Source organism: Bombina bombina, chromosome 6 (assembly GCF_027579735.1).
Source record: "Bombina bombina isolate aBomBom1 chromosome 6, aBomBom1.pri, whole genome shotgun sequence".
Lineage (NCBI taxonomy): Eukaryota > Metazoa > Chordata > Amphibia > Anura > Bombinatoridae > Bombina > Bombina bombina.
The window spans coordinates 378,553,202-378,572,277 of NC_069504.1; positions in this window are offsets into that span (position 1 = coordinate 378,553,202).

Consider the following 19,076-nt stretch of genomic DNA (forward strand, 5'->3'; position numbering starts at 1 on the left):
GGAGGCCTTCCTGCTATCCTTGGATGCAGAGATGGCCTTTGACAGGGTGGAGTGGCCCTTCCTGATCCAGGTGCTGGAGAAATTTGGATTTAGGGGTCTTTTTAAAGATTTTATTGTCAAGGTTTACTCAGATATTAAGGCCTCTTTATTGATTAATAATTCTATGTCAGATTCTTTTAAGTTAACTAGAGGCACTCGGCAGGAATGTCTGATGTCCCCACTATTATTTGATCTTATAATGGAACCTTTGGCTATTAGATTGAGAGACTTGTTGATCGGAATTAATATAGACCAGGTAAAATTTAAAACTGCTTTATTTGCAGATGATCTTTTGCTATTCGTTGCCGAACCAAGGAGTCAAATTGGTGCTATTTTAAGGCTGCTTGAACAATATGGCATGGCTTCAGGGTATAAAACAAACCTCTCAAAATCTAAAATTATGTGGTTGAAGCGTAATCCAGAGGAATCACAATCCCTTCAGTTTATAGAAACCAATACGCTGGAGTATTTGGGGCTGAAGATTTCTGCTAATATAGCGGATTGGTATAAAGATAATTTTGTAACATTACTGAGGGATAGTAGAGAGAAACTAAAATCATGGGTATCACTCCCGGTTTCCCTGACGGGCAAGATAGCTCTTTTCAAGATGTTCATTGTCCCTAAGATTCTGTATACCTTGAGGATGTTTCCTCTTTTGATAAATAAGGCTGATTTATGGCTCTTTAATCAATCATTAAGATTGTTTCTATGGAGTGGGAGAAAACCGAGACTGAAATTAGCCAAGCTATACCAGCCCTATGATAAAGGTGGGCTGACTTTACCTAATTTAGAAAGCTATAATCAGGCTGCTATTCTACGATTTCCTATGGATTGGTTAACATGGTCTTTTTTATACTCTGATGAGATTCTAGAGAATCAAGTCGGTGCCCGCTTTCCTTAAACTATGTTTTGTTTGCTTTGAATAAAGAATTAGGAAAGAGATTATTGGAGCACCCTCTGTATAAAGACATAATAATAGTTTGGAGAAAACTATCTAAATCTGTTGGAACGAGGCAGAATATCTCAAAATGGTTGCCGATAATTGGCAATACACATTTCCCTTTAGGCAATATGGTGGACATTTTTAAAAAATGGTCACCAGAAAGACCACTGATAGTGAAAGACTTCTATGATTTCAATTTAAATAAAGTATACATTTGATAGATTTCAAGAGATTTTTCCGGAAATACAAAAAAAACCATATATTCTTTTATACAAGCGAAAAGTTACATTCTTAAATTAATGAGTCTGGCTCCCCAGATGTGGGAACAACATCCGCTGGTTGATGTGGTAAAAGTGAGGAAGGGATTGTTATCCTTTATTTACAATTTTTTATTGTCTTTAGAAGAAACATCAGTAGTATTAGATTTGACTTCCCAGTGGACAACAATGGTCGACTTACCTGATCTCGATACAATACTTTTAAAGAGTTTGAAGACTACTCAAAAGTTGCTTTCTTCATCTTATTATAGGGAAATTAAATTTAGAGTGATACACAGAGATTATTTAACCCCAGGGAGAGTGGCTAAGTGGAATAAGAATGTACTCAATCTCTGTTCCAAATGCCCCTCTCAGGATCCAGATCTGAATCATTTATTTTTGGGTTGCCCTAAGTCAAACCAATTTTGGATGAAGGTGGAATATTTTCTTTCTAATATAGTAAAAAAGAAAATTCAGCAGTGAGTGGATTGAGTGAGAAAAGTGAGAGTGAGGGGCAGGGCTCAGGAGTCAAGTCACCCTGCAGAAGTGACCCAGCCAGAAAGCCTGCCGCCTGGTCTGTCCACAATCGATACTCGCCGTGACACTGGCGAAGACATCCTGCCACAGAAAAAACCTTTCTCCAGCAGTTGTAGACAAGAAAGAGGAAATCTCCCAGCATCCATGCACTTTTAAACAGAACCACCTATCACCCTGACAAGACTATACTTATGGAAGGTCATTATAAAGACTTGAAGAAATAGATGAATAAAGGCTCTTATTTCGCTTCTCTACGCTACCACGATGCCACCAGTACCTTTGGCCTGTATACCTGCTGCCGAAACTTTCCTGCTACTGTCTTTCCCGATATTGGGGCACAATATTGGGGCACAAATATCAGAATCCTATCTCTTGACCAGCAGCCCAACATATCGCTAGGTCACTGCCAGTGACCGACACCTATCATGGACCCACATGCCCTCCTGCAGGAAATTGGCCTCCTATTGCGGCAGTACCGGGAGGCCTTTACAGTTTCCCTTGATCCTGCTTGTGGCGCCATTATATCTCACCCCTTGAACAAGGACCTCGGCAGCACCAATGACCTTTTGCTTACCCCCGGAGGCACAACATTGGTCCCCTTCAGCGTCCCTCCGTCTCTACTCCCAGAACCCCAATCACAAGGCTATTCTGGCCCATCTCCGACAAAGAGGAGCTGCTTCGAGCCCACCTTGTTTTGCGGGCCCTCGGCTGGCTGGGGGTCTGCCGACATGGGAGCTGCGGCTGGCTATTCAGATGCGGAGGAATCCCAAGATCAGACAAGGCAAGCTGCAGGGATAGTGAAGCACGCAGCGCATAAGCTTCTCCTAAAGCTCTCAAATCTACTGGCTGGCCGACAAAGGATAGATTTGGCCCTGGAGACTTTCGCTGTAAATAAGGAGTCAGATCCTAATGCTGCACTACGCCTACAGAATTGATCTCTCAGCCGTGGCACTCTGACACGCTCATGGAACCCTGTGTACCCCGCATTACTGACACTTAACATCACCTTGAAGAAGCAAGGGGTAGGATAGCGGCTCTTGCTTCCTATTAACTCTCAGGTGACCTAACCTGTCTAGTCGGATGTTAGGCTGACATCTTATCCTGGGAGTGTTACTGTAAGAAATCTATTAGACCTGATGACTACTGTTTTGTTTATATTAAATCATTTGTTGCCAGAATTATGACTTTCATATACTTGGACCTAGGAACACTGAACGCTACTTTTATCTATTACTGCAGTATTAGCACGGGATTAAAAGCCTATTAGGTCTACTATGCTTTAGAGTCATCCTACTGTTAACTACTAAATTGATTTTCTAATATAGCTATGGGTTCTGTTATTTCATACTATACTTTATTTGTTGTGAGTTGACTAGCTAACCTTTAAGGCCCTAGCAATAATCTACATGTTACTAAACATAATGTGGCATTAAGTGCTAATATTTTCAGCACATTTATACCATATAAAACTTATTATGTGCGCTATCTATACTAAAACAGGTAATAACGTGAATTTTAGCTTAAACTAATGTTCCTGGATAAATGATGTAATAACCATTTGCACCATTAGATGCTTAATCACCGTTGTTTACTAAATGTTTTGGTCTTAATGTTTTTTTGAAATCCCACACTCAGTTTCTGGGACTACAATATCCTTACTGTAGTGACACTTCAGTGTTTTTTCAGGATGATTTCCTATCTAGAAAATATTTTCGTATACTGTAATTATAGTTACATGTGTTGTTTTGTGCCGCCTGGGCATAGGGCCCGTGTCTGGCGACAGGGAACAGTAAACTCAACCGTTAGAAGCAGCCTTATTTTAATTTTCATTACACTGCCTAACTAACAGCTGCGCACTTTTACGCTTTAGTGCCACTTCTATTTCTGGACAAGCAAGTATGCCTGTAAGTTGAAGCTGTTTCTCACTACTATCCTACTTCATTATATATATATGTTTCATTTCTATATGTCTAAACTCCCCAGATTGATACTCTATGTGACATGAGTAATTCTATCTTGCCGGATATACCATTAGTCTAACGTGGTATACCATTTTACTCTTAATGTCCACCTGATATCCAATATGTCCATGACCTTATATACAGGACTATACTGCCCTACACTGTAACAGTCTGATTACTTACATTATACTGTATGTCGTATTTATTTAATTATCTCCTCTCTAACCACAATGAGCCTTCTGGATTTTATACTAGATTTTAAACTTTATATCCTTCTTGTCGCACTTACCCACCACCCACCCCCCCCTCTTTATAATGGACCTTCTACTCTAGGAGGACTAATTGCACGGCTTGTCTTGCCTGTGCCGTATTCTAACCTTAGTATCTTTTTCCTAACATATATTCATAGTTTACCATATAATCCACACCACGAAAAGATTCTCCATTTTTTGATATTATTCTAACTACCCCTTATCAACCTATTCTAAACCGATGCTTCTGCCATGACTGTTCAAATAGCTAATTTTTAGGTTTGTGAAAAGAAAATGAGTGTTCCAGTTCCATTCTCGTTCTGTTTAGCTCTTTATAGGATTATCTATGAGTGGAAAATTTCATCATGTATTTTGTAAAAGCTGTCTACTTGAAATGTACCACTTAGGTTTGATGCAAAGGATAATCTGTCTTATATCAGTTGTACTGTCTTCGTAAAACTTCAATAAAAATTTATTTAAAAAAAAAAAGAAAGAAAATTCAGCTAACAAGAGATTCTATCCTTTTCTTGAAATCTCATGTCTCCTGGGACAAAGATGTTAATTTTATATTAGTAGCAATAATAATTATTAGAACACTTTTTTTTAAATACTGGATTTCCTGTAAGACACCTCCCATTTCAGAAGTGAGGAAAGTACTACTAGACTCATCAATTAAAGCTGCTTACGAATTAAAACTAGGGGGGTCCTCAAGGAGAAAAATTCTGTAGAACATGGAAGGTCTTTGTGGTGTTATTCCAGTGGAAATGATTTTGTACATTACATAGAACAAATTATTAATATTAAGCTAAATTAGAGAAGGGATTGGGGGAGATGGGGCGGGGGAGAGAAATATAATTAAAAAAAAAATTTCTTTTGATTTGGGGCTGTCCGGGAAATGTTATTATACTTGAGATAAGAAGAATTTTCCTTTGATTTGTTTGTATGTCTTGAGCTTTTGCTTATATTTCTCTTTTATTTTGTTCTCTCCATTGTATGGAGAAGTGTTCGTTGTGTCTGTTTTTTGTATGTAATAATAAAAAAATAAAAAAAAAAAAAAAAGACTTGTGCGCGGCCAAAAAATTTGTTTTGAATTTCGTTTTCGGGATCGATTCAAATTCGATAGTTGGGGGGCATTCGATATGCATTCATTTCGGATTCGTTTGGATTAATTCGGATTTGAATAGAATTCGGATGTATTCGGTTCGGATTTGATTCGTAAATTCGGAAGTTCGTATGTGTTAGGTTGGGATGTGCTGTGGTATTAGACTAGGTATTAATGTACTGTAATATTAGGTTGTAACCCATAGCAGAGTGATATAACCTAATATACAGTACAACTAGTGTAATTGTGGATTAGTCCATGGCCATCCGAATGTTACGAATAAATCCAAACTAATTCGGATTTATTCGTTAGATTCGGTGCTACAGTAATTCGTAAATTTGAATCGATCTGAATCTCCGAATTTGACAAATTCGTCCGAATTTAAATTCAGAACGAAACGAAATGCACATGTCTAATATCTATACCTGTATATATTCATATAGAAATATAGGTATAGATATATATTTCACATTAACATCTTAAGGCATGTTATGTTATTTTTAAATATAAAACACTGAAAAAAAATTAATACTAATTATTAATAATTATTACAGATATTTTTACAAATTCTAAAAAAGCATTTAAATATAAATATATATATATATATATATATTATATACATATATATATATATATATATATATATATATATATATCAAACAAAAGTCAAGAAGAGAAAAGGTTTATAATAAAACCACTTTAAAGACTGGTAATTCAGCACTATTTTCAACAAAAACAAAAGCAACACACATTACATTAGAAAAAGGTTGTTTTATTCCCACAGCTGTGCCAAGTGCAGGCCCACTGAAGTAACAGCATCCAATTATCTGATAAAGTGAATATTGTGATTAAAAACATTAAATACAGGATACAAATAGTATACATATAGGCCCCAAGTTATCAAGGTCCTGTCAGAACCTGATCCGACAGTGCGGATCAGGGTCCGACAGACCTCGCTGAATATGGCGAGCAATACGCTCGCTGTATTCAGCATTGCACCAGCAGCTCACAAGAGCTGCTGGGTGCAGACGCCGCCCCCTACAGACTCGCGGCCAATCGTCTGCCGTGCAGGGGGTGTCAATCAACCCGATCGTACTCGATCGGGTTGATTTCCGGCGATGTCTGTCTGCCTGCTCAGGGCAGGCGGACAGGTTATTGGGGGGGGAAGCAGGGGGTCTTTGTGAAACAGGGGGCCATCAAGCTCCATTCGGAGCTTGTTAAAGTAGAGGGCCATGTTCTTAGAGTGCTAGGACCGGTCCATGCGAAAAGAACATGCAGTTAGTGGAGGTGGAAACCCTCCTAAATTGTACCAAAACTAGTAATGCTGGTATAGATACTGTAACTGACTAAGCACAGCATGCAGGTCTCAAAAGTACTTTCACAGACCTAGATAGGTTTTAATAAAACTGGAAGTGAGAGTTGCTACAACTGTGCATAGACACTTGTATCTTAATAAGTAACAATAAGTAAAAAAACAGGCATTGGATATATTGCTAGGCATAGCATGTCAGTAAACAATCGTACATATACATGCACAAAGTATATGGTAAGATCTATAATATATATATATATTACAGTAACTATAATAATTATAAATTATTATAATTTTTTTTTTAATATTTACATATATCCCCATTTAGGATCGGAATAAATTGGAATATATTGTATTTCCATGTAGAAGTTGTAGAGGTGTGTCCTTGTTTCATCAATGGGAATATATCAATGAAACAAAGACAACACCTCTACAACTTCTACATGGAAATACAACACCTCTACAACTTCTACATGGAAATACAACACCTCTACAACTTCTACATGGAAATACAATTTATTCCAATTTATTCTGATCCTAATAGACCTCTAAACAACTCCTCAAACAATACTATAAGAAACCATATGCCTCACCAGACCCAAACTTTCCTCTCAAGCAGATATACACCTAGATTTGGAGTTTTGCGTTAGAAGGGGTGCGTTAGCTACGCATGCTTTTTTTTTCCCCGCATCTTTAAATAGCCGCTGGTATTTAGAGTTCACAGAAGGGCTTGCGTTAGGCTCCAAAAAGGGAGCGTAAAGCATAATTTACCGCCACTGCAACTCTCAATACCAGCGGTGCTTACGGACGCGGCCAGCTTCAAAAACGTGCTCGTGCACGATTTCCCCATAGGAAACAATGGGGCAGTTTGAGCTGAAAAAAAACCTAACACCTGCAAAAAAGCAGCGGTCAGCTCCTAACACAGCCCCATTGTTTCCTATGGGGAAACAGTTTCTAAGTCTGCACCTAACACCCTAACATGAACCCCGAGTCTAAACACCCCTAACCTTACACTTATTAACCCCTAATCTGCCGCCCCCCGCTATCGCTGACCCCTGCATATTTTTTTAAAACCCCTAATCTGCCGCTCCGTACACCGCCGCAACCTACGTTATCCCTATGTACCCCTAATCTGCTGCCCCTAACACCGCTGACCCCTATATTATATTTATTAACCCCTAATCTGCCCCCCCCAACGTCGCCGCCAGTTACCTACAATAATTAACCCCTAATCTTCCGACCGGACCTCACCGCTACTATAATAAAGTTATTAACCCCTAAACCGCCTCACTCCAGCCTCAATAACCCTATAATAAATAGTATTAACCCCTAATCTGCCCTCCCTAACATCACCGACACCTATCTTCAAGTATTAACCCCTAATCTTGCCCGACCGGACCTCGCCGCTACTCGCTATTAAATTTATTAACCCCTAAAGCTAAGTCTAACCCTAACACTAACACCCCCCTAAGTTAAATATAATTTTTATCTAACAAAATAAATTAACTCTTATTAAATTAATTAATCCTATTTAAAACTAAATACTTATCTGTAAAATAAACCCTAATATAGCTACAATATAACGAATAATTATATTGTAGCTATTTTAGGATTAATATTTATTTTACAGGCAACTTTGTAATTATTTTAACCAGGTACAATAGCTATTAAATAGTTAATAACTATTTAATAGCTACCTAGTTAAAATAATTACAAAATTACCTGTAAAATAAATCCTAACCTAAGTTACAATTAAACCTATCACTACACTATCAATAAATTAATTACATAAAATACCTATAAATAAATACAATTAAATAAACTAACTAAAGTACAAAAAATAAAAAATAAAAAAAGAACTAAGTTACAAAACATTAGAAAAAAGAAATAATTTACAAACATTAGAAAAATATTACAACAATTTTAAGCTAATTACACCTACTCTAAGCCCCCTAATAAAATAACAAAGCCCCCCAAAATAAAAAAATGCCCTACCCTATTCTAAAATTAAAATAGAAAAGCTCTTTTACCTTACCAGCCCTTAAAAGGGCCTTTTTGCGGGGCATGCCCCAAAGAAAACAGCTCTTTTGCCTGTAAAAAAAAACATACAATACCCCCCGCCAACATTACAACCCACCACCCCCATACCCCTAATCTAACCCAAACCCCCCTTAAATAAACCTAACACTAAGCCCCTGAAGATCATCCTACCTTATCTTCACCACGCCGGGTATCACCGATCGGTCCAGGCTCCGAAGTCTTCATCCAAGCCCAAGCGGGGGCTGAAGACGTCCATCATCGGGCTGAAGTCTTGATCCAAGCGGCGGCTGAAGAGGTCCATCATCGGGCAGAAGTCTTCATCCTATGCGGGCAGAGGAGGAGATCCGGACCGGTAGACATCTTCATCCAAGCGGCATCTTCAATCTTCTTCCATCCGACGACGAGCGGCTCCATCTTCAAGACCTCTGGCGCGGATCCATCCTCTTCTTCCGACGTCCTAACACAGAATGACGGTTCCTTTAAGGGACGTCATCCAAGATGGCGTCCCTCGAATTCCGATTGGCTGATAGGATTCTATCAGCCAATCGGAATTAAGGTAGGAAAATTCTGATTGGCTGATGAAATCAGCCAATCAGATTCAAGTTCAATCCGATTGGCTGATCCAATCAGCCAATCAGATTGAGCTCGCATTCTATTGGCTGATCGGAACAGCCAATAGAATGCGAGCTCAATCTGATTGGCTTATACCCGGTGATACCCGGCGTGGTGAAGATAAGGTAGGATGATCTTCAGGGGCTTAGTGTTAGGTTTATTTAAGGGGGGTTTGGGTTAGATTAGGGGTATGTGGGTGGTGGGTTGTAATGTTGGGGGGGGTATTGTATGGCAAAAGAGCTGTTTTCTTTGGGGCATGCCCCGCAAAAGGCCCTTTTAAGGGCTGGTAAGGTAAAAGAGCTTTTCTATTTTAATTTTAGAATAGGGTAGGGCATTTTTTTATTTTGGGGGGGCTTTGTTATTTTATTAGGGGGCTTAGAGTAGGTGTAATTAGCTTAAAATTGTTGTAATATTTTTCTAATGTTAGTAAATTATTTTTTTATTTTTTGTAACTTAGTTCTTTTTTTATTTTTTTTACTTTAGTTAGTTTATTTAATTGAATTTATTTATAGGTATTTTATGTAATTAATTTATTGATAGTGTAGTGTTAGGTTTAATTGTAACTTAGGTTAGGATTTATTTTACAGGTAATTTTGTAAATATTTTAACTAGGTAGCTATTAAATAGTTATTAACTATTTAAAGGGACAGTATACTGTAAAATAGTTTTTCCCTTATGTGTTTACAATTGCTTTTTTTACCAACTGCAGAGTAAAAAATGTATGAAAATTAGCTTTTTAAGGTTTATTTCTGTATATTAAAGCTCTGATTTTGTGTTTTGAAGCCACAGCCTAATAAAATAGGTTGAGCTTGTAGGTATAATCAGATCTCATTACTGTATCACATTGTGCAAATATACCTGCTTCTTTATCTTATATCTGTCCTTAAAACAATCACCAATACTTTGAGAGAACAATGGAAAATCAACATTTTATTACCTTATCTCTGCTTTATCACACTGGGAGTGTAATTTCTTCTGCTGGCTGTGTTTACAAAGCTTATCTATAGCTGGTACGCGCGGCCACAAACTTTCAGAATAGGTGGGGATACTACATGCTAAATTAACAATTTAAAATGCCAATATAAGGGTAAAGGAGCTACTTGTAAACAATTTAATACACTCCAGCAGGTAAAGTGGATCATTGGAAACAAATTAAAGGGGAGAAAATATTTGAGTAAACTGTCCCTTTAATAGCTATTGTACCTGGCTAAAATAATTACAAAGTTGCCTGTAAAATAAATATTAATCCTAAAATAGCTACAATATAATTATTCGTTATATTGTAGCTATATTAGGGTTTATTTTACAGGTAAGTATTTAGCTTTAAATAGGATTAATTAATTTAATACGAGTTAATTTATTTTGTTAGATAAAAATTATATTTAATTTAGGGGGGTGTTAGGGTTAGACTTAGCTTTAGGGGTTAATAAATTTAATAGAGTAGCGGCAAGGTCCGGTCGGCAGATTAGGGGTTAATACTTGAAGTTAGGTGTCGGTGATGTTAGGGAGGGGCAGATTAGGGGTTAATACTATTTATTATAGGGTTATTGAGGCGGGAGTGAGGCGGATTAGGGGTTAATAACTTTATTATAGTAGCGGTGAGGTCCGGTCGGAAGATTAGGGGTTAATTATTGTAGGTAGGTGGCGGCTACGTTGTGGGGGGCAGATTAGGGGGTTAATAAATATATATATGGGTCGGCGGGTGTTAGGGGGCAGCAGATTAGGGGTACATAGGGATAACGTAGGTTGCGGCGGTGTACGGAGCGGCAGATTAGGGGTTAATAATAATATGCAGGGGTCAGCGATAGCGGGGGCGGCAGATTAGGGGTTAATAAATATAATATAGGGGTTGGCGGTGTTAGGGGCAGCAGATTAGGGGTACATAGGGATAATGTAGGTTGCGGCGTTGTGCGGTCGGCAGATTAGGGGTTAAAAAATGTAATAGAGTGGAGGCGATGTGGGGAGACCTCGGTTTAGGGGTGCATAGGTAGTTTATGGGTGTTAGTGTACTGTAGAGCACGGTAGTTAAGAGCTTTATGAACCGGCGTTAGCCCAGAAAGTTCTTAACTCCTGGCTTTTTTCTGCGGCTGGAGTCTTGTCGTTAGATTTCTAACGCTCACTTCAGCCAAGACTCTAAATACCGGCGTTAGAAAGATCCCATTGAAAAGATAGGATACGCAAATGGCGTAGGGGGATCTGCGGTATGGAAAAGTCGCGGCTGCAAAGTGAGCGTTAGACCCTTACCTACACGACTCTAAATACCAGCGGTAGCCCAAAACCAGCGTTAGGAGCCTCTAACGCTGGTTTTGACGGCTAACGCAGAACTCTAAATCTAGCCGATAGTAAATAAGAGACCCATTAATGCCATGAAATGACTCTTCCAAGTTCCGATTATAATAGATAAAAGGGCCCAAACTAAACCCCCATCTGGAACATATACTACTAAGAGAACCAGAGAACCCCAATCACTATCTACCTAAAGGTGTCTATGTGTAAAGACAAATTATTGTAGCCTACTATCAGGCTTAAGGCATCCGATATGTGTAAATAAGAAACTGCTTTAGCCAACCTTCTTATTTCTTCAACATCACCCTTACGTGCCAATGTGCCTATTGTTCTTTACGCTTTATATGTTACAACTTCTATTCAATTGGTTATGGCATCCAGTATAGACTAGACCCTGCACCATTCAGGACCAACTATATATAATGACTCTAAACTGTAATATACATAAAGGGCATCTTTTGTCTACCCCTCTCTTTTAATGTGCTTAACGTCCTTCACGCTTACAATTTCCATCTAACTCAGTTATGACGTTACAGACATATACTATAGAGAAAGGATCTATTAATTAAGATCAACGAATATCCACTTGAGACTGTGACACGCACTTTTTAATTAATCACTATAAATATATGGTGTTGGTGTAATCACTAAATAACCAACACCATTCTTACAATAAGACACAAAGCTAAGGTACTTTAGACCATTTGTAAGAAGACATAGGGTTTAGATACTTAGATCATAAAGAATTAATCAGTACATCTCCCAAACTGACTAATAGTTGTAGTCCTCCAGTTCTAAATTTAGGACTGAAACGCTGAGTATTATACAAACACAGTTTACTTGGAGGACACATATTATAGAACTTATTCCAAAATTCCATTAACACTAGAACTTAAACCTCCTTCTACCCTGAGATGGTGTGTTACACTCATCACTACACAATGCACTAGCACCTGCTGATTTGTCTCTTATTAACGAGACTTGAAGAAATTAATATATAGCGGTGCGATATTTGGTACCTTTTAATCTCAAAGCAGTGGATTTTAGTTATTAGCTATCCGCAATTACACACAGTAATATGATTACTAGTTGTCAGGGTACCAGGAATCAGACTGAGACGAGAAGTGCAAAAATAATCACACCTTTATTGATAGCAAAAAATAATAAAAAAGTCCACAAGTCAAATAACAAGCCAGGAGTCAAAACCAGAGCTGGTAGTCAGACGAGCCGAGTCAGGAGCCAAAGCGAATAGTCAGACGAGGCGGAATCAGGAACAAGGAAAACAGCAGAGTCAGGAACAAGCCAGGGATCAGGAACCAGGAAGGACATCAGGCAGCCAGGTAATACACAGGAACTCTCACAAACAGGTCTGAGACAACGCAAAGGCAAAGCATACTGAACAGAGGCCCTTTAAATAATAAGTGATGACATCACAATTCTGAGACTGCATCCTGTCTCACATGGATGATGCACACCAGTCTGGCCATAAAAGGAAGTGTAGGACATGAGCAGCATCCCCCACAATGCACCATAGTCAGGAAGAGAGGTGAGTAAAATGGCTGCCAGCAGTACATGGCAAACAACAGGGAAAAAACCCTGACAGTACCCTCCCCTCAACGACCCCTCCCCCGCGGGAGGACAAAAGGCTTATTGGGGAAACGGGCATGGAAGGCACGGAGGAGGGCGGGAGCATGAACATAAGAGGAGGGAACCCAAGAACGCTCCTCCGGACCGTAGCCCCTCCAGTGAACCAAATACTGTACACGGCCCCTGGACATACGAGAGTCAATAATGCTGCTGACCTCATACTCCTCATGGTTGTCAACAAAGATAGGACGGGGACAAGGCAACACAATGGTAAACTGATTACAAACCAATGGTTTCAAGAGGGAGACATGAAAAACATTGGAGATGCGCATAGCAGGAGGAAGGTCAAGAGCATAGGCCACAGGATTAACCCGTCGGAGTATTTGAAAAGGACCAACATAACGGGGAGCCAATTTATTGGAAGGCACACGAAGGTTCAAGTTGCAGGAGGACAGCCAAACTCTCTCACCAACCTGGTAGGAAGGTGCGGGCAGACGCCTACGATCAGCCTGGAACTTTTGGCGCTGCATAGAACGATGAAGGCAATCCTGAATCTGCACCCACGTGGAAATGAGTTACCGGAGATGCTCCTCCAAAGCCGGAATACCCTCAGACATGAATGAATCAGGCAACAAGGATGGTTGAAACCCATAATTCGCCATGAACGGGGATAACTTGGAGGAAGTATTAATAGCACTATTACGAGCAAACTCTGCCCAAGGTAAAAGTTCAGACCAATTATTGTGGTGATCTGAGACATAGCAACGGAGGAACTGTTCCAGAGATAATTAGACCGTTCCACAGCCCCATTGGATTGAGGGTGATATGCCGAGGAGAAGGAAAGCTGGATCCCCATTTGAGCACAAAAGGAACGCCAAAATCTGGAGACAACCAGGCTACCCCGGTCCGACACTATCTCCTTGGGTAACCCATATAAACGGAAGACCTCCCGGGCAAAAATCGAAGCAAGCTCCTGAGTGGTAGGCAGCTTCATCAAGGGAATGCAATGTGACATTTTAGAAAAACGGTCAACCACCATAAGAATAACAGTATTGCCATTGGAAACAGGGAGCTCGACAATGAAGTCCATGGAAAGATGTGTCCAAGGACGCTCACCATTAGCAATAGGTTGAAGAAGACCCACAGGAAGACGTTGAGGAGTCTTATTCTGTGCACAAACTGAGCAGGAGGCAACATACGCAGCAATATCACAACGAAGACCTGGCCACCAGAATTGTCGAGTGACAGACCAAATCATTTGGTTCTTGCCTGGGTGACCTGCGGCTTTAGGATAGTGGTAAGTGTGCAAAAGTTTAGTTCGAAGATTCTCAGGAACAAAACACTTACCCCTAGGTTTCTCAGGAGGTGCATTGGTTTGTGCAGCCAGGATCTCCTCCCCCAAGGGAGAAGTCAAATTAGTACGTATGGTTACCAAAATATGGTCAGGTGGTATAACAGGAGTAGGTACAGACTCCTCCTTGGACAGAGGCGAAAATTGTCGAGAGAGGGCATCAGCCCTAACATTCTTACTACCAGGCAGGTAGGAGACCACATAATTAAACCGAGAGAAAAATAGCACCCATCTGGCCTGTCGGGGCGACAAACGTTTTGCTTCAGATAGATAAGTTAAATTCTTGTGGTCAGTAAGAATGAGCACTGGCACACTAGTACCCTCAAGAAGATGCCTCCATTCCTTGAGTGCCAAAATTATGGCCAGTAATTCCCTGTCACCAATTTCATAATTGCACTCCGCTGGTAGGTGACCAATGGAGTGGATCATTCTCTTTACGGGTCATGTTTGTGATAGGTTTGACCAAGGAAGAAAAGTTTTTAATAAACTTTCTATAGTAATTGGCGAACCCCAAAAAACGTTGAATCGACTGAAGACCAACTGGGCGAGGCCACTGCAGAACTGCAGATAACTTGTCAGGATCCATGGAGAACCCTGCAACGGAGATAACATAACCTAGGAAGGTTACTTGAGTCTGATGGAACTCACATTCCTCGAGTTTACAAAACAGGCCGTTCACACGTAGTCTCTGAAGAACCTGTGTAACAGAACGATGAGCCTCAAGTGTGGGTGAGTGTATGAAGATGTCGTCTAAGTACACCACAACACACTGTTGCAACATATCTCGTAGGACATCATTAATAAATTCCTGAAAAACAGCAGGAGCATTACATAGGCCAAAGGGCATTACAAGATACTCATAATGCCCGCTCCTGGTGTTAAATGCTGTTTTCCATTCGTGACCCTCCTTAATCCTAACGAGATTGTAAGCTCCTCTCAAATCAAATTTAGTAAAGACCGTAGCTCCCTTGAGGCGGTCAAAGAGTTCCGTAATGAGCGGAATAGGGTAAGCATTCTTAATGGTAAGGCGATTAAGACCCCTATAATCGATACATGGTCTTAACTCGCCACCTTTTTTCTTCACAAAGAAGAAGCCAGCCCCTGCAGGAGAGCAGGATTTGTGGATGATTCCCCACGACAGAGCATCGGCAATATACTCCTCCATAGCACAATTCTCTGCAACAGACAGAGGTTACACCCGGCCCCGAGGAGGAATGGCTCCGGGTTGCAGGTCTATGGCACAATCGTAAGACCAGTGAGGAGGCAACGTACCGGCACGCACCTTGTCAAACACGTCTAGGAACTCTCGGTACTCCTCTGGCAATTGAGATACCGAAGAAGTGCACAAGACATTAACTGGTTTCCGAAGACAAGTGGAAATACATTGCGGGGACCACGACAAAATTTCGGACCTGCGCCAGTTGAGACTGGGATTGTGCTTTTGGAGCCAGGGATAACCCAGAACAACCGGAAAATGTGGAGAGTTTATCACCTGGAACTGAAGGGTTTCAAAATGGAGAGCCCCAACAGCCATGGACAACGGAGCAGTTTTGTGAGTAACGAGTGCGGGCTGAAGGGGCCTGCCATCAATGGCCTCAATAGCAAGCGGAACGGACCGAGGCAAAACAGGAATGGAGTGCTTTGATACAAAAGCACTGTCAATGAAATAGCCCGCAGCACCGGAGTCAACAAGAGCCTCAGTGACTATGGAGGAGTCCACCCAGGAAAGGACAACTGTGACAAAAGGTTTCTCCTTAAGCGGTTCCGGGGACGAGGATAAACCACTCAAGGTCTGCTCCCGACAGGACCTTAGGTGTGAGCGTTTCTCGGCCGTGTAGGACAAGGCTTCAAAAGGTGGCCCTGTAACCCACAATAGAGGCAGAGCCCCTTCCTCCTCCTAAAGGCCCTCTTTGCCGTGGAGAGACGCGTGAATCCCAACGGCATTGGCTCAGCAGTACCTGGTGACTTAGGACTAGGAGGCATGGGAGGAGAGGGAGGCATGGGTGGGAACGAACATGTAGGTGCCAACGGAACAGGAGGCTTCCGCAAGTGCTCCTTGAAAAAGGGCCTCTCTCTGAGTCTGATTTCAATTAGGATCAAAAAAGACACCAATGCCTCAAGATCCTCTGGTAAATCTTTGGCAGCAACTTCGTCTTTAATCGCATCAGAGAGCCCATGAAAGAAGGCGGCAACAAGGGCTTCATTGTTCCAACCTACCTCTGCGGCAAGCGTACGGAACTCATTAGCATACTGAGCAACAGATCTTGTACCTTGCTGAATGGACATGAGTCGTTTAGCAGCAGAGGAGGAGCGAGCCGGAACATCAAATACCCTTTGAAAGGAGGCCACAAATTCAGGGTAATTTGAAATCACAGGTTTATTAGTCTCCCACAAGGGATTAGCCCAGGCAAGAGCTGTGTCAGAGAGTAACGAGATGAGAAATCCCACCTTAGCTCTGTCAGAGGGAAACGCCTGAGGTAACATCTCAAAGTAAATGCCCACCTGGTTCAAAAACCCTCTGCACTGAATAGTATCGCCTCCATATCACTGAGGTAGAGGTGCAGAACTGGACATGCTCCTGGTAGGCATAGGTGCAGCAGCAGAAACAAGAGCAGCCATAACTTGCCGGACACTTTGGTCCAAATGTGCAGTGCGAGTCAGCAGGGTTTGCAGGGCTAGTGCAAATTGATCCAAGCGGTGATCAAGTTCATCCATCCTGGAAATGATGGCAGGTAAAGGTGGTTTATTAGCACCATCAGGATTCATGGCCTTTGCGTAATGTCAGGGTGCCAGGAATCAGACTGAGACGAGAAGTGCAAAAATAATAATAATAACACCTTTATTGATAGCAAAAAATTATAAAAAAGTCCACAAGTCAAATAACAAGCCAGGAGTCAAAACCAGAGCTGGTAGTCAGACGAGCCGAGTCAGGAGCCAAAGCGAATAGTCAGACGAGCCGGAATCAGGAACAAGGAAAACAGCAGAGTCAGGAAAAAGCCAGGGATCAGGAACCAGGAAGGACATCAGGCAGCAAGGTAATACACAGGAACTCTCACAAACAGGTCTGAGACAACGCAAAGGCAAAGCATACTGAACAGAGGCCCTTAAAATAATAAGTGATGACATCACAATTCTGAGACTGCATCCTGTCTCACATGGATGATGCACACCAGTCTGGCCATAAAAGGAAGTGTAGGACATGAGCAGCATCCCCCACAATGCACCATAGTCAGGAAGAGAGTGAGTAAAATGGCTGCCAGCAGTACATGGCAAAAAACAGGGAAAAAACCCTGACAGTACCCTCCCCTCAACGACCCCTCCCCCGAGGGAGGACAAAAGGCTTATTGGGGAAACGGGCATGGAAGGCACGGAGGAGGGCGGGAGCATGAACATCAGAGGAGGGAACCCAAGAACACTCCTCCGGACCGTTGCCCCTCCAGTGAACCAAATACTGTACACGGCTCCTGGACATACAAGAGTCAATAATGCTGCTGACCTCATACTCCTCATGGTTGTCAACAAAGATAGGACGGGGACAAGGCAACACAATGGTAAACCGATTACAAACCAATGGTTTGCACCATAGTCAGGAAGAGAGGTGAGTAAAATGGCTGCTAGCAGCACATGGCAAACAACAGGGAAAAAATCCTGACACTAGTGTGCGATCCAAACGGCTTGTTTTAGAAGCTTGTCCCACTAGCACACTAAATTGTTTCTGTCAACAGAAGCGGATTGGTAGAAGGCAGTACACTAATTTCCAAACCAATCCTCCACAAATAGGCTAAACCTAAGAGCCGCATTTGAGGCATATGACTCACTACTGTACCATTCCCAACTGACCTCCCTATAAAAATCCGGTTTAACTATCCAGCACACTATAAATAACACGGCTGTCAGTAGAGCAGTGGTCAGCACATGTAAGTCATAGGAGTAAGCAAATGATAGCTTATCCAACTAGGAACCAATCACAACACACAAAGACATAACATCAACCGTACTAGAACCAATTGGTTCAGTATTATAAAGAACTTTTTCACATCACCCACTGCAAATATTACTACCGGCTGTCAGAGCGGTAACGATCATTTCAGATTCACCATACGAGCAAGCAAAGGGAACATGAGTGAATTAAAATATATACGCCTAGATTACGAGTCTTGCGTTAGCCTTAAAAAGCAGCGTTGAGAGGTCCCAACACTGCTTTTTAATGCCCGCTGGTATTACGAGTCTGGCAGGTACAGGTGTACCGCTCACTTTTTTTCCGCAACTCGAGCATACCGCAAATCCACTTACATCAATTGCGTATACTATCTTTTTAATGGGACTTGCATAACGCCGGTATTACAAGTCTGACAAAAAGAACGGTACACCCTCTCCTGTCAAGACTGATACCGCATTTAAAAGTCAGTAGTTAAGAGTTTTATGGGCTAATGCCGTAACATAAAACTCTTAACTAAAGTGCTAAAAAGTACACTAACACCCATAAACTACCTATTAACCCCTAAACCGAGCCCCCCCCCCCCACATCGCAAACAGTTAACTAAAGTTTTTAACCCCTAATCTGCCGACCGGACATCGCCGCCACTTCAATAAATATATTAACCCCTAAACCGCCTCGCAAACACTAGTTACATTTAATTAACCCCTAATCTGCCGTCCCTAACATCACCGACACCTACCTACATTTATTAACCCCTAATCTGCCGCCACCAACGTCGCCGCCACTATATTAAATGTATTAACCCCTAAACCTAAGTCTAACCCTAACATCCCCCTAACTTAAATATAATTTAAATAA